The sequence below is a fragment of the Myxine glutinosa genome, chromosome 1 (genome assembly GCF_964187855.1).
Source record: "Myxine glutinosa chromosome 1, kmMyxGlut1.1, whole genome shotgun sequence".
NCBI classification, from domain to species: Eukaryota; Metazoa; Chordata; class Myxini; order Myxiniformes; family Myxinidae; genus Myxine; species Myxine glutinosa.
The window spans coordinates 370,194,354-370,208,434 of NC_136261.1; the positions used below are offsets into that span (position 1 = coordinate 370,194,354).

At 50.2% G+C, this 14,081-nt stretch overlaps 1 protein-coding gene across 7 annotated transcripts in view; it reads left to right on the forward strand.

Moving 5' to 3' along the window:
- The window catches only part of LOC137415314 (tripartite motif-containing protein 14-like), a 46,737-nt gene that overhangs the window by 10,245 nt on the left and 22,411 nt on the right, over window positions 1-14,081 (forward strand). For 2 of the 7 annotated variants that reach the window (XM_078770126.1, XM_078770130.1), the window contains exon 1: window positions 6,171-6,273. The exons of 2 other annotated variants lie outside the window; for them this stretch is intronic. The gene's annotated coding sequence lies outside the window, so the exon portion shown is untranslated. Of the gene's footprint in view, window positions 1-6,170; window positions 6,274-14,081 lie in introns of those variants that run through there. 3 more of the 7 variants (XM_078770128.1, XM_078770134.1, XM_078770132.1) reach the window with 3 other exon arrangements.

Below are 14,081 nucleotides of genomic sequence, written 5' to 3' on the forward strand. Positions count from 1 at the left end.
ACGTGAATGCTACATATACATATTGGGTGTCCATATGTGGGTTTTTCTGGGCCCAGATCTTGCATCTTACATCAGTCAAGTGATATTGTGACTTAAAATGATATTAAATGATTAATGTTGACCAAAATCCAAGATGGCCGCTGCAAAAAACCATGTATTGTATATGTTCATAATTGTGCATACCATAGCTTCATCGCTGGCATCTAAATACAGTTTTACATGACTAGTGTTTTCATTTATAACCTTATTGTTACTATGAATGACTTTTTGAGCAGGTAACGAACCAAGATTGCTGCCTTATCTACAAGATGGTTTGATTAAGTTTCACAGGTATTTGTTCACAGGTAGTTGTTAGTATTAATTTCCAGGGAGTACCAGGGTGGACAATGGATCAAGGCATTACAGTTAAGTATATTCAACTAATAAAATAGTTAAAATATTAGTTAAGTCCCTTTCTTTAAGAGATAAAGATCTGTCCTGTTCAATATTTAAGTTCAGTTAAGTATTAACATCATTCATATCATGCTGTCTGATGTACGGTATGTACAGTAAGTAATAGGTTTTATTTTTCATTGCAGAGTATACCATGGCGACACCACCCATTCAAGGAAAGAAGAGAAAGAGTGAAGATGAGGACCAGCCTCCAGGACTATCAAGCTCCAGTGAGTGTATCCTCTGTCATAAGCATTGTGATGAGGAAAAGAGTAGCTTAAGCCCAGAAGCCTGGCAGCATCTCCAACAACAAGCAGAACGATGGAGAGGATTGGACAAATACGGTCAAGTCTTTGATGCAGTGCCATGGCACAATGGACCAGCTGGAATATATTTCCACAAACTGTGTAAAGTTCAACTGGCCAGTAACTATAAATTGGAGCAGGCACTAAAGCGACAAAAGAAATGTTTTGAAACAGAAATCTCTCGCAGCGATGATGTAGCTGACGAAGCACCTGGACCATCTTGCGCTCAGAGACAATCACGATCACAAACCGGTATTATACATGACAAACATTTGTGTATTTGGTGTATGAAGGGAGAAGACCTGAAACACCCTGGACGGGACAAGTGGCACATCATGCAACAAATGGATGCATGGCATGTCTTCAAAGGTCACACAGTCCATCTGGACGACGAGAATATGCGGGATCGCATTTTGACACTGATTGATTCCACGTCAGATCCATTTGCCACAGAGATCCGCTACCATCGGTCATGTTGGACGAAATACATCAAAGTCCATGATTATAATGATCAACATTTGCACATGCACAATGTACGACTGGCAGAAGTACGTCAAATGTTTTTCAAACATGTGCGCACTGTAATTTTTGAAAGACATGAACTCCGAACACTACAGAGCCTTCTACAAGACTACACGCAAATGCTGGTGAACTTTGGCATGACTGTGAACACTGTGAAGTCTAGCACAATAAAATCTATGCTCCAAACGGAATTCAGCGACCAAATTGGTTTCCACGAAAGAGTTACAAAAAACAAGAGCTCAATGGTTTTTGACACGTCAGCTGGTGGAACATACATAGAAGCTGCTGTAAATTGCCTAGGTGCAACTGATGACCAACTCGTCTCAATTGTAGCGCAACGAATTAGAGCTGAAGCAGCAAAAGTATCGCCAATGATCTGGCCACCTCACATTGACGATTTACTCAATGAGGACGAAACAAGCAGCCTACTGAAACAGCTCATTTCCCGTCTAAAGTCTTCAAAACCTCAGCGTGACCTTGATATGGAGGATGACGACTCTGCAGTTATCGCTTTGACTGCCTTGCTCTCTTCATATATGACAGGCAAACGAACTTCATTTGGAACAAGGTTGTCTGTTATGATACACGGACTAACCAGAAGCCGGGAACTTGTCGAGTTATTGAAAAAATTCTCAATTGGGATCAGCTACAAAGACGTGCTACATCTCTATGATGCTTGGGCCAAGTACGATATTGAGCAGAACAAAGCATGTCCAGAGGAGCTTGCACTGGGTATGCCAGGGACAGCAGTAATGGACAATGATGACTTTTCTGAGGACACGCTAACTGGCGCGAACACTTCACACCGTACAAATGTTATGTTTGTCCAGCCACTTGATTTGGTTCATGCTCCAGAGGAATCGGCCCCAGAATTAACAATTCCCAAGTCTAAAGAAATGAAGCATCTTTGCATCGATCAGCATAAAGTCCATCCTTACAAGACTGTCCAGCGTGGAGCTCCAAGTATGCGAACAGGTGTTGACATTACTCCTTCAGATACTAAAGTCCAGAGGCAGCGAGGACTCATTCATGCCATGGCACGTCTAGATGAGACTCATACACCACCTGCACCATGCAGTCAAACAGTTGGGGGATTTGCAGGTTTCCAGTCAACAGTTCAGCCGCATGTTGTCAAAAGCAAGCCGTATTACTTCTTGACTTTTCCAAATCCTCCTGGAAAATCTGTAGTGCACGAAATAATGTGCCGGATGGTTGATGCAGCAGGCAAAAAGAACATGCCCTTCATCCAGTTGGTAGGAGATCAACCAGTGTATGCCTTGATAGTGCAAATGAGATACGAACACCCTGATAAATTCAGTGTCGTGTTGCCTTCTATGGGCCCATTTCATATTCACATGTCTTACATTTCTGCCATGAATAAGCGTTTTCACGGGTCTGGCTTGTCTGACATCCTCGTTGCGGCAGATGTTATTGCAGAAGGGTCTGTGGACCAGGCATTACGGGGCAAACACTACAAGAGGAGCATACGATGTCTCCGATTGATGTATGAAACTCTGCTGAGAAGAATCATACAACAGTCACTACAGAATGGGGGAAGCATCTCAGATGAACTTGAAGCTCACTTGACTGTCCTGCGGAATCCTTCCTCAACAGCAGAAGAACGGCAGGAATGTTATGCACTTCTGGAAGCCAACCAAGAGGTTATTTCATTGGTGGCAGATGAGTTCAATAGAATTGAGGAGTCCGGTGGTTCAATGGCAAAGTACTGGATCACATTTATGGAGATGACTGAAATATTGATGATGAATCTGCATGCGTTGAGAATCCAGAACTGGGAACAATTCAAGTCGACATTACGTTTAATGCTACCATGGATCCAGATTTATGACAACGATAAATATGGACGGTGGTTGGTTGAGTATTGGCTGGAAATGGAATCCCTCCCAGAGGATGTAGCACAATACATGCGAGATGGCTTATTTGCTCAATCCATGTCGGGAAAGCCTTACTCATGTTTGCCATTGGATCTCTGGATCGAGATGACAATGAACAAGGGTTCAAAGATGAAAGCTGGCTGGCTCAAAATTTTGAAGAACGAAAAGATGCTGCTGTCACATTCCCGAAATGCTAACAATGTTAATAGAGTCCGATCCTCACTGCATGATCTTGCCAGCACATCAGAATCAAAACGACATCACAGTGAAAATGCTCCCACTCGCATGAAGGAAGACGAACAAGCTGTACAAGATATTAACAACTGCATCACTGAATTCGGCTGTGACCCTTTCAATGAAGAAAACAAGGTCTTGAAGTCACTACAGTCTGGAATGGTAGCTTCTGATGACCTCATTCAAGATTTTGAATCGGTCCACACCGATGGCGAGAAATGCTTGAAGGCATTCTGTGAAGACAGAATGTTCAGCAGCAACAAACCTTTCCATGCAACCATTCACAGGAATTTGAGACGGAACTTCAGCAACCCACCTTCAGTCAAGACTGGCGAGCGCATCATGAAGTCAGACGCAATGGAGAACAGAGCGATGGCAGCAGTTGTCTCACTTGCTGAAAATGACACCGAAAATTTCACCTTGTCAGAGATAATGTCGTACCGAGTCACAGATGAATGTCTGCCAATATTCAATATCAACGGCACCATGAAAAAAGTGCAAAAATCTAAGTTGGTAGAAAAATTCAAGCTACATGCGTTGGAACCAACACCAGACAAGTACACGGCGATCCTGGACATGGGATTTATATGGCGTTTGTCTACGCCATCGGTAGAAGACAGGGAAAAGGCTGATGGAATTTCCTACACCTGGGGAGACTACGCATCGAAGGTGTTCGCCGTCATTATGAGCAGACATAAATATGCATCACAAGTTGTGTTTGTCAATGACAGATATGATGTTTCCCTGACCGTCAAGGATAGCGAACGCAAGCTTCGAAAAAGCACTTCTGGATTTTCAGATGGCTCCAAGAATGTATTTTTCAAGCAGTCGGACAAATTCCCATCTGCCAAAGGATTTCAAGACTTCTTCCACAATGCAACAAACAAGCAGCACCTACAGATCTTTCTCAGAAACGAGTTCAGCGTGTTGTACCGAAACTATTCTAACACTGAATTTGTCTACTGCATTGGGCCCACATGTGTCAATCTATCGACAGGTTTGCCTGTTACAGACTTCCAGTGTGAACAGTTAGAAGCAGACACATGCATGTTCTTCATCTACTCACAAATACGTAAAGCTGGAATAGAAACACCTGTTATCATCGACGCAGAAGATACGGACGTGCTTGTATTGGCATCGTATGTTGCTCATAGAACTGAAGGGGTGCTCGCAATGAAGTACAAAAAGCAGTTCATAGATTGTACAGCTTTCTGCCCGAAGGAAATAGCAGATATCATAGTTCCTCTTCACGTCCACAGCGGCTCAGACACAACAGCAGCATTCTTTGGACATGGGAAGAAAACCATCTTCGACATATCATCCACTTCACCTGAAGCTAGAGCGTTCCTCAGTGAAGTAGGGAAACACCTACCGGTCCCTCAGCAGGTGCTTGATCATATGACGCTGTACACCATACGGTACATATACAAGGGCAAACAAAGTACCACTCTGTGTGATGCTCGGGCCAGGAAGTGGCGACAAATGAAAAGGAAATCAATACTGCGGCTTCCACCAGACAAAGAATCCCACGATTTGAAAGTCAAGAGAGTGAACTATCAAACCTACGTGTTGCTCAACTACGAAAACCTGATGCGCCACCGTCTCCTTTATATCATGGCTGGCATCTCGAGGAAGGCATGTGTCTTCCATTGAGGTACATTCACCCAGCACTCCCAGAAAAACTAACTCAGGCTTTGGAAAGCAGCCCAACTATGGATGATCCAGTCGAGTCTGGGTCCGAGACGGACGATTCGGACAGTGAATAACAATTTCAATCTATCCAACACAAACAAACTGTTATAACAACTATTGTCATTTTCAACCCTACCGTATATGCTACTTGTGCAATGTGTATCACTGCTTGTAAATGTAATGTCATGTCACTGTAAATATAATAAAACAAAATAGAGAAAGATAAATTCTTTCTTACTGATTGCAAATGAAAACCTTGAACATTGTGTCAAATAAAAGACGTTGCAATAGATACAATGTACAGTAGCCATAACTGCTTATCTAACGGGCGAGAGGCAGCCATCTTGGTTCGTTACCTGCTCAAAAAGTCATTCATAGTAACAGTAAGGTTATAAATGAAAACACTAGTCATGTAAAACTGTATTTAGACGCCAGCGATGAATCTATGGTATGCACAATTATGAACATATACAATACATGGTTTTTTGCAGCGGCCATCTTGGATTTTGGTCAACATTAATCATTTAATATCATTTTAAGTCACAATATCACTTGACTGATGTAAGATGCAAGATCTGGGCCCAGAAAAACCCACATATGGACACCCAATATGTATATGTAGCATTCACGTAGGCGGAAATATGCCCGATTTCGCGGTTTTGGCGGACATCTTGGATTTTGTCCTCTGGCCGAGTTAGCCCGCATTTAAAAAAAAGATACCCAAGCTTATCTTTTTATATATATTTTTATCTTTCAAAATCAACCTTCAAACCTTGATCACGGGAAAATGGTCACGAACTCTATTGGGAGCTCCCCTACTACTCTTTGTACCTTTTAATTTATTATTACCTTCAAATGATAAAATCCACATTGTTCAGGAGAAACTGAGAATGAGACTGAGAAAAGAGAGGAATTCGTATTTTGACGTCACAACCATCTTTTCTCCATCTTTGTTACTTTACACAGGGAAAACAACTTCAAAGGATGATGTGTAATTTCCACAAGTGTTTATGATTGAACCAAGTGGCTGAGAGTTTGTGGTGGACTTGAAACCCGGAATAAGATTTAATAGTCACTGCAAGTAAATGACGTCAATGCATTCCCACGTGACATAACAAAACTGACATACCTGCTTTGCTTCCTGGTTGGTTATCTGATCGTCGTGTAGTTTAAACGAATCTTCGTTACGAGAGGTAAGGGATTACTTTAATGTTACTGGATTGTGACATAAATAACAAATTATGTTTTGTTTTAATTTGAAATGTTGATAACCATGTTTGTTGCATCACAAAGGAGGAGATACATTCATAAATAATTTTTTCCCGGAGTCTTTTCAAAAAGATTTTTTTCCCAAGTGTATCAAGTAAATAATCCATTGGTGGGGAAGGGGTCAACGCTGGTGGTTTAATGGAGCGTCCGCTTTGAGCCTGGGAGGGTCGGAGAAACAAACCCCGTCCGAGTCATAAAAAGAAATTTTTTTATAAATGGTACAAGCTGCCTTCCTTGCTTGGTGCCCAGGATTTAAAAGGATAGACCATGGACAAGCAACGCTAGGAAGGCAATGGCAAACCACCCAGTGTAACCTTTGCCAATAATCTCTTTCGGCATCACCGACACTCTGTGGAGTATGGGACACAAATCAAAAAAGAATATCGAGTAAAAAAGGTGGGAAATCTTACATTGGTGACTGCACACACTGGCGAGGCTCTGACCTGTTCAAAGCTCCATCTTGTTTTATTTTTGAGTCAGGGACTCAGAGTCCTTGGGAGGAGAAGGGGAATTGCTAGATTGCGATCACAATTTTGCCCTGGAGAAAAGTATACCTTGTTGGGCTGCGCACACACTACTCGATTGCCAGAGAGGTAGGCCACAACGCGTTAGTACAACAAAGAGTCTTTATTCAAAGCTCGCACTTCAGCACTGGGCGGGCTCGAGTTTAGAGCCCGCATATATGTGCCGAGGCCATGCCTTGTGCCCGGGCGTGGCCGATCGGTCGAAAGGCGGGGCATGTATTCCAGTTCCACGCCTGGCCGCTCGCGCCACCCACTGGTGCACGGAATTATTGCCCCTTGTGCCCGCCACACGCACTCCCCCAGAATTCCCGCGCACCTGAAGGGTGAGTTTGCGGGGAAGCCGGATGACCTGGCCGAAACGCCCCCTGGTGAGGGGTGCCGGGCTGGGGGGTGGCGGGGCTGGGGGTCCCGGGGGTCCAACCGCAGGGGGGCGGCCTCGACGCGGAGGCAGAGCTGCTTGCGGGACGTGGTCCGGATCGAGGTGGGCCGGCTTGAGGCGGTCCACAGAGATGCGATCCGGGGCACCGCCGATGTCGATGGTGAAGTATTTGTCCCCGGTCTCCAGCACGCGGAAGGGCCCGTCGTACGGGGGCCGTAGCAGTGCCCGGCGGGCGTCGTGCCGGACGAAGACATACTTCGCCGTGCGAAGCTCCGGGGCGACATGGGAAGGCGGGTCACCATGGTGTGCCGTCGGCACCGGGGCCTCCGGGTGGTCTCCTGAAGGGCGGAGCGCTGCTGCGCCGCGGACCAAGGAGCCGTGGAGTCGGGGATGAATTCCCCCGGTACCCGCAGTGGTTGCCCGAAGACCAGCTCCGCCTAGGACGTGCGCAGGTCGTCCTTGGGCGCCGTCCTGAGGCCCAGCAGGACCCAGGGGAGTCGGTCGACCCAGCCACCGTCGCGGAGGCTGGCCCGGAGCGCGGCCTTCATGGAGCGGTGAAAGCGCTCGCACAGGCCATTGGCCTGGGGGTGGTAGGCCGTGGTGCGGTGTAGTTTCACCCTGAGGCCTTGCGCCACCGCGGCCCAGAGCTCCGAAGTGAACTGGGGGCCGCGGTTGGACGAGATGTCCGAGGGGGCACCGAACCGGGCAACCCAAGTGGCGATGAAGACTTGCGCCACATCAGCCACAGGCGTCGCCGTGAACCCCCCGCGAGGGGGGCAGGGGTCCCACCAAGTCGATGTGCACGTGGTCAAAACGATGCTCGGGCACTGCAAACGGGGACAACGGGGCCTGTGTGTGGCGGTGAACCTTTGCACGCTGGCACACGAGGCACGTCCTGGCCCAGTCGCGGACGTCCTTCCGGAGGCCATGCCAGACGAACTTCGCCGCGACGAGCTTCTGGGATGCCTTCGTGCCCGGGTGGGACAGGCCGTGGATGGCGTCGAAAACTGGGCGCCGCCAGCCAGCAGGCACGATGTGGCGAGGCCGGCCGAGGGAGACGTCGCCTAGGAGGGCAGCACCCGTGGCGTCGAACGGCACCTCGGTGACGCGGAGGCCCGTGACAGTGGTCCGCAAGGCCTGGACGCCAGGGTCGGTGGTCTGGTCCTCCGCCATCCGGGTATAGTCGACCCCGTGGTGGACCGCGTGCACGACTGACCGGGAAAGGCAATCCGCCACCGGGTTGTCTTTACCCGCCACGTGATGGATGTCCGTCATGTACTCAGACAAGGCAGAGAGGTGATGCTGCTGCCGTGCCGACCATGGCTCGGCGACCTTGGCCATCGGGAACACAAGGGGCTTGTGGTCGACGAAAGCCGTGAACGGGCGGCCCTCGAGCAGATGGCGGAAGTGTCGGACCACCAGGTGGAGCCCTAGCAGCTCGCGGTCAAAGGTGCTATAGCGGCGTTCATGCGGGCGAAGCTGCCGGCTAAAAAACGCGAGCGGTTGCCAAGCACCACGCACCCACTGCTCGTGCACCGCACCCACCACATAGTCCGACGCGTCGGTGGTGAGCGTGATCGGGGCATCGGGTGCCGGGTGCGCCAGCATGGTGGCTTTGGCCAGGGCCAGCTTTGCGCCCGCAAACGCCGTGGCCATCGGCTCCGACCAGGCGACGTCACCTTTGCCCGGCTTGCCCCGGAGGGCCTCGTGCAGGGGGCGGAGGAGCTGGGCGACATGGGGCACGATGCGGTGGTAAAAATTTACCATTCCCAGGAACTCCTGGAGTCCCTTGATCGTGCAGGGCCGCGGGAAATCACTGACCACCTCCACCTTGGCCGGTAAAGGGACGGCCCCGTGCCTGGTGATGCGGTGCCCCAATAAGTCGATGGTGGCGACGCCGAAACGGCACTTGGCGGGGTTGATGATTAGGCCATGCTGGCCCAGGCGTTCAAAAAGCGTGCGGAGGTGGAGTAGGTGCTCCTCCCGGGACGCGCTCGCGACTAGGATGTCGTCCAGGTAGACGAAGAGGAAAGTTAAGTCGCGCAAGACGCTGTCCATAAGCCGTTGGAATGCCTGGGCCGCATTCTTCAACCCGAAGGGCATCCTCAGGAACTCGAAGAGGCCGAAAGGGGTGATGACGGCCGTCTTCGGGACATCATCCGGTTGGACGGGGACCTGGTGGTAGCCCCGGATGAGGTCCACCTTGGAAAACACGGTCGTGTTTGCCAACCGGGCGGAAAAGTCCTGGATATGCGGGACCGGGTAGCGGTCGGGGGTGGTGGCATCATTGAGCCGGCGGTAGCCCCCGCACGGCCGCCATCCTCTGCCAGGCTTCGGCACAATGTGCAGAGGAGAAGCCCAAGCGCTGTTGGAGTGCCGTACGATCCCCAGCCGCTCCAGCGTGGCGAACTCCGCTTTCGCCACGGCGAGCTTTGTGGGCTCGAGTCGGCGTGCCCGGGCATAGACTGGCGGCCCGACTGTGGGGATATGGTGCTCCACCCCGTGTTTAACGGTCACCGCTGAGAAGGTGGGCCACGTGAGGGCCGGGAAACTGGCGAGGAGGCGGGTAAAGTCGTCCGCTGCCGGAAGCGTGCAAACTAAACTCGCCGGGACGGAACCTTCCAGCAAGCTGCTTGGCAAGCCGCTCGGTGAGCCGCTCAGTGAGCCGCTCAACGAGCCGCTCAGCGAACAAGCGAGCAAGCTGAAGGTTTCGGCCTGGACGAGCCGTCTGCGCTTCACGTCGACCAACAGCCCATTCGCACAAAGGAAGTCCGCACCGAGCAGTGCCATCGGCACGCTGGCGGTCACGAACGACCATTGAAAGCGCTGCCCTCCAAACCGCAGTGAGAGGCAACGATTCCCGAATCTGCGGATGGGTGTACCGTTGGCGGCAAGCAAAGCGGGGCCCCGGCCCGTGGTTTGCTTGTCGGACGTGGAGGCGGGGAGGACGCTTACCTGCGCTCCTTTGTCGCAAAGAAAACGGCGCCCAGACAAGGTGTCCATGATGAACAGGAGGCTGCCGGAATGGCCGACGCTCAGGGCCGCTAATGAGCGCCAGCCCGGTCGTTTCCCTACCTGTCAAAAGAGCACAGCGGACGACACGATTTAGCCTTGCGGCCGAACCTGGCGTGGTAGTAGCACCAGGTTTGCGGCGGCGGCGGCGGCTGCGGCGGCCACGGTGTTGGCGGCGGCGGTGGTGGGCAGGGCGCGGCAGCGGCCACGAGGGGCGCTGTAGCCGCCGCCCCGGGATCAACTACGGCAGCACCACAAACCGACCGCGTGTCACAGGCTGCGAAAAACTTGTCGGCCTCTTCGGCCAGGGCGGAGGGTTCCTTTATTTTGGAACCGGCCAGCGCGATGCGTACCTGTGCAGGTAGCTGGCGTAGGAAAAGCGCCCGGAATAAGAAATCCGGGGGCTGGTCACCAAGCAGCGACAGCATAAATTCCATCCGGATGGATGGTCGTGTGTCGCCGAGTTCGGGAAGGTCCAGGAGGCGATCGGCCCGTTCGAGCTCCGTGAGCCCGAACGTGGCGAGCAGGAGACGTTTGAGCGCCTCGTACTTGTGGTCGCCCGGTGGGCGACGAAGGATGGACACGACGTGGGCGGCAGTGCCGGGCCCGAGGGCGGCGACCACGTGGTAATACCGGGTCTCGTCCGCCGTGATGCCTTGGAGCTGGAACTGAGCTTCGGCCTGGACAAACCAGATGTCGGCTTGCGCTTCCCAAAACTCCGGGAGTTTAACTGCGACGGCGTTGGTGGCCATGGCGCGTTCGGTGGTCAGCGACGGCTGAACCAATTGTGGTCACCAGTGTGGTGCTGTGCACACACTACTCGATTGCCAGAGAGGTAGGCCACAACGCGTTAGTACAACAAAGAGTCTTTATTCAAAGTTCGTACTTCAGCACTGAGCGGGCTCGAGCTTAGAGCCCGCCTATATGTACCGAGGCCACGCCTAGTCCCCGGGCGTGGCCGATCGGTCGAAAGGTGGGGCATGAGCTTTCGCTCCCCGCCTGGACGCATCAGACCCCCGGCACCCCCCAGCCCCGCCGTCCCGCTACCCCCCAGCCCTGCACGCATCACCAGAGGGTGTTTCGGCCGGGTCATCCGGCTTCCCCGCAAGCTCACCCTTCAGGTGCGCGGGAATTCTGGGGGGGCGCGTGTGGTGGACACATTGTCAGTGGGCAATAATTCCGCGCACCAGTGGGTGGCGCGAGCGTCTGGGTGTGGAGGCGCAGCTCGGGCCACGCCCGGAGCGAAGGCGTCACGAGGCGCAGGGTGGAACTGAGGACATGCCCCGCCTGTCGGCCGACCGGCCACGCCCGGGGGCAATGTCAGGAGAACAGGACGTGGTCAGGAGCCACCCACTGGTGCGCGGAATTATTGCCCCTTGTGCCCACCACAATCTCAAGATACACACTTCAAACAACTCTCCCAATAATACAATTCATTTGGGCAATTTTTACATTCAGGAGTAAAATAGGATTTTGAAAACATGTCACGGGTTGTGAATCCTCATAGCAGGTGAGGCCTGATGGAATCCCAGTCTGTTTGATTTGTGGATTTGCTAGTGAATTCAGTGCCCCATTAACGATATTGATACATTTGTGGGGGTAGGGCAGAAATACCATCGTGGAGTTAAGATTGTATAGGTTTTAGCATGGACCTTGCACGCAAAGAAGAGGAACCATGATATAATAAATAAGGAACCTGTCAGGTTAAGAGTGTTTGCATGTCACCACACGGAGGGTGGTTTTGTATTCACTAGATAGGGTTTAAGGATAATTCCCAGTATGTAATTGCCTCCTGTGATTTTCCCTTCTGTTTTTTACAAGTAAAAAGACCGGCCATAAAAACCCTGGTTCACCAACAACAACAATAACAACAACGGCCATTAAGCCGACATTGCCAACAGAAAGACGAACATTCCCGAACGACTGCTAGATTCCGCCTCCAAGGGATCGTGACCGATCGGCCACACCCCGAAGTTCGTCGTTTGTTGAGAGCATATGGAATGATTCAATGGGGCGTGGGGATTGGTCGGGGAGTGACTTCAGCTAGGGAAAAAGGAGGGTGTGTCCCTGCCCCTCTCTCTCTCTCTTTGGTGCTGGCTTGGTGGCGGGTGGTTGCGTTTTCTCGTGTGTGCTTGAGGAGAACTGTTTGGAGCCCAGAAAACCTTGCAGCGTTGGAGCCTGGGGTGTTGTTTTGACTCGGAACTCTTCCAGGGAGCTAAGGACCGGGTTGTTCTGGCTGGGCCTGAATCGAGCGGGGGAACGTTTGGCTGCCTGCTGCATGGCACAGTGTGCTGGTGTGCTTGACCGGCCCCATTGTTTGGGCGCTTTGATGCGCGGTCCTCTAGTCGACTGACCCCACCAAAGTGCTCGACGAGGCCAGAGCTGAGTGCCAAATAAAAGACGGGATTTTCTTTTTATTTTCTTTAATCATTCCCCTGTCTGTATTCAGGTATGAGTGGAGACGTCTCAAATTACGATATTCGTTTTTACCTCACCTTTCATTCATATGACATTGCACTTATTTTCATTCAACCATTATTTATTGTATTTCTTTGTCGAGCCTGTGTGTTCGTTTCTGTGTTTGTGGGTTTTGGATAACCCCCCTCGTGCTGATCGGCACAGGAAAGGACCTCGTGACCTTCGGTCCCACGCGCACCATAAAAGGAACTGACATTAATTTGGTTGGACGCCTCGGGAGTAGCAACTATTGGCCACCCATCATCTTGAGGTGTTTACCCCGGTGACGTGACAATATCTTAAATTCTTCATTCAAAGAGGGAACTATTCCAGCACAGTGGAAAAAAGCAATTGTTGTCCCAATCCCGAAGACCTCTAGACCAGTTTGGAATAAACTCAGACCAATATCGTTGACTGATCACTTTGCAAAATTAGCTGAAACCTTTGCAACTCGATGCTTACTCAGTGACATTAAGGACAATATTGACATCAATCAGTTTAGTAACCGAGCAGGTTATTCCACGTCACACTTCCTTGTTAAGTGTTTTCATTAATTAACTTGTTAATTGTTAACAATCTGTATGTGCACCCTGACAAACAACTAAGTCACCGCTTGGTGGTTGCAACAGATTTCTCTAAAGCTTTTGATATAATATGTACAATGTGATTGTAACATCGTCAATTCAAATGGGTGTCGGGGCCTGCCTTATTTTTCTGGATATGTGGTTTCTTGGATAAAAGAGTTCGATATGTTAGACACAAGGGTACCTTGTCTGTAAATCAAATCCTGTATGAAGGGGTACCAAAGGGTAGCAAATTGGGCCCTCTCTGTTGTTTGGCTCAAACCAATGATGGAACGACTCAGCATGATGACGATGCTCATATTCTAACCTTCAAGTATGTTGATGACATGACATTGATTGAGGATTGAAGGGGCAGGGAACCTAATGTGACAATACAATCTGCCTTGAATGTTTTTACCCAATGTGCAATGAAAAATAACATGAATTTGAATACTGATAAGTGTGTGCTTATGGAAGTTTGTTTCATGAAGCAACCTCCGCCAAAGCCTCAATTTACGATCCAAGCGACTTTACTGCAGAAGTTTGATCATATGAAAATACTGGGTTTTGTCATCTGATCTGATCTGGAGTGGAATCTTCACATCAGCAATATTGTCACCAGGGCAAATGGAAAGTTGTTTATGTTGAAGATGCTGAAAAAGTTTAACTTAGCCGAGGAAGATTTTTTATTTGAAGATTTTTAGAGAATGCTGTTCCGGTTTGGAATGCTGGTCTCACGATCCGCCAAGATAACCAACTGGAACAGCTTCAGAAAATGGCTCTCCGAATCATTCTCG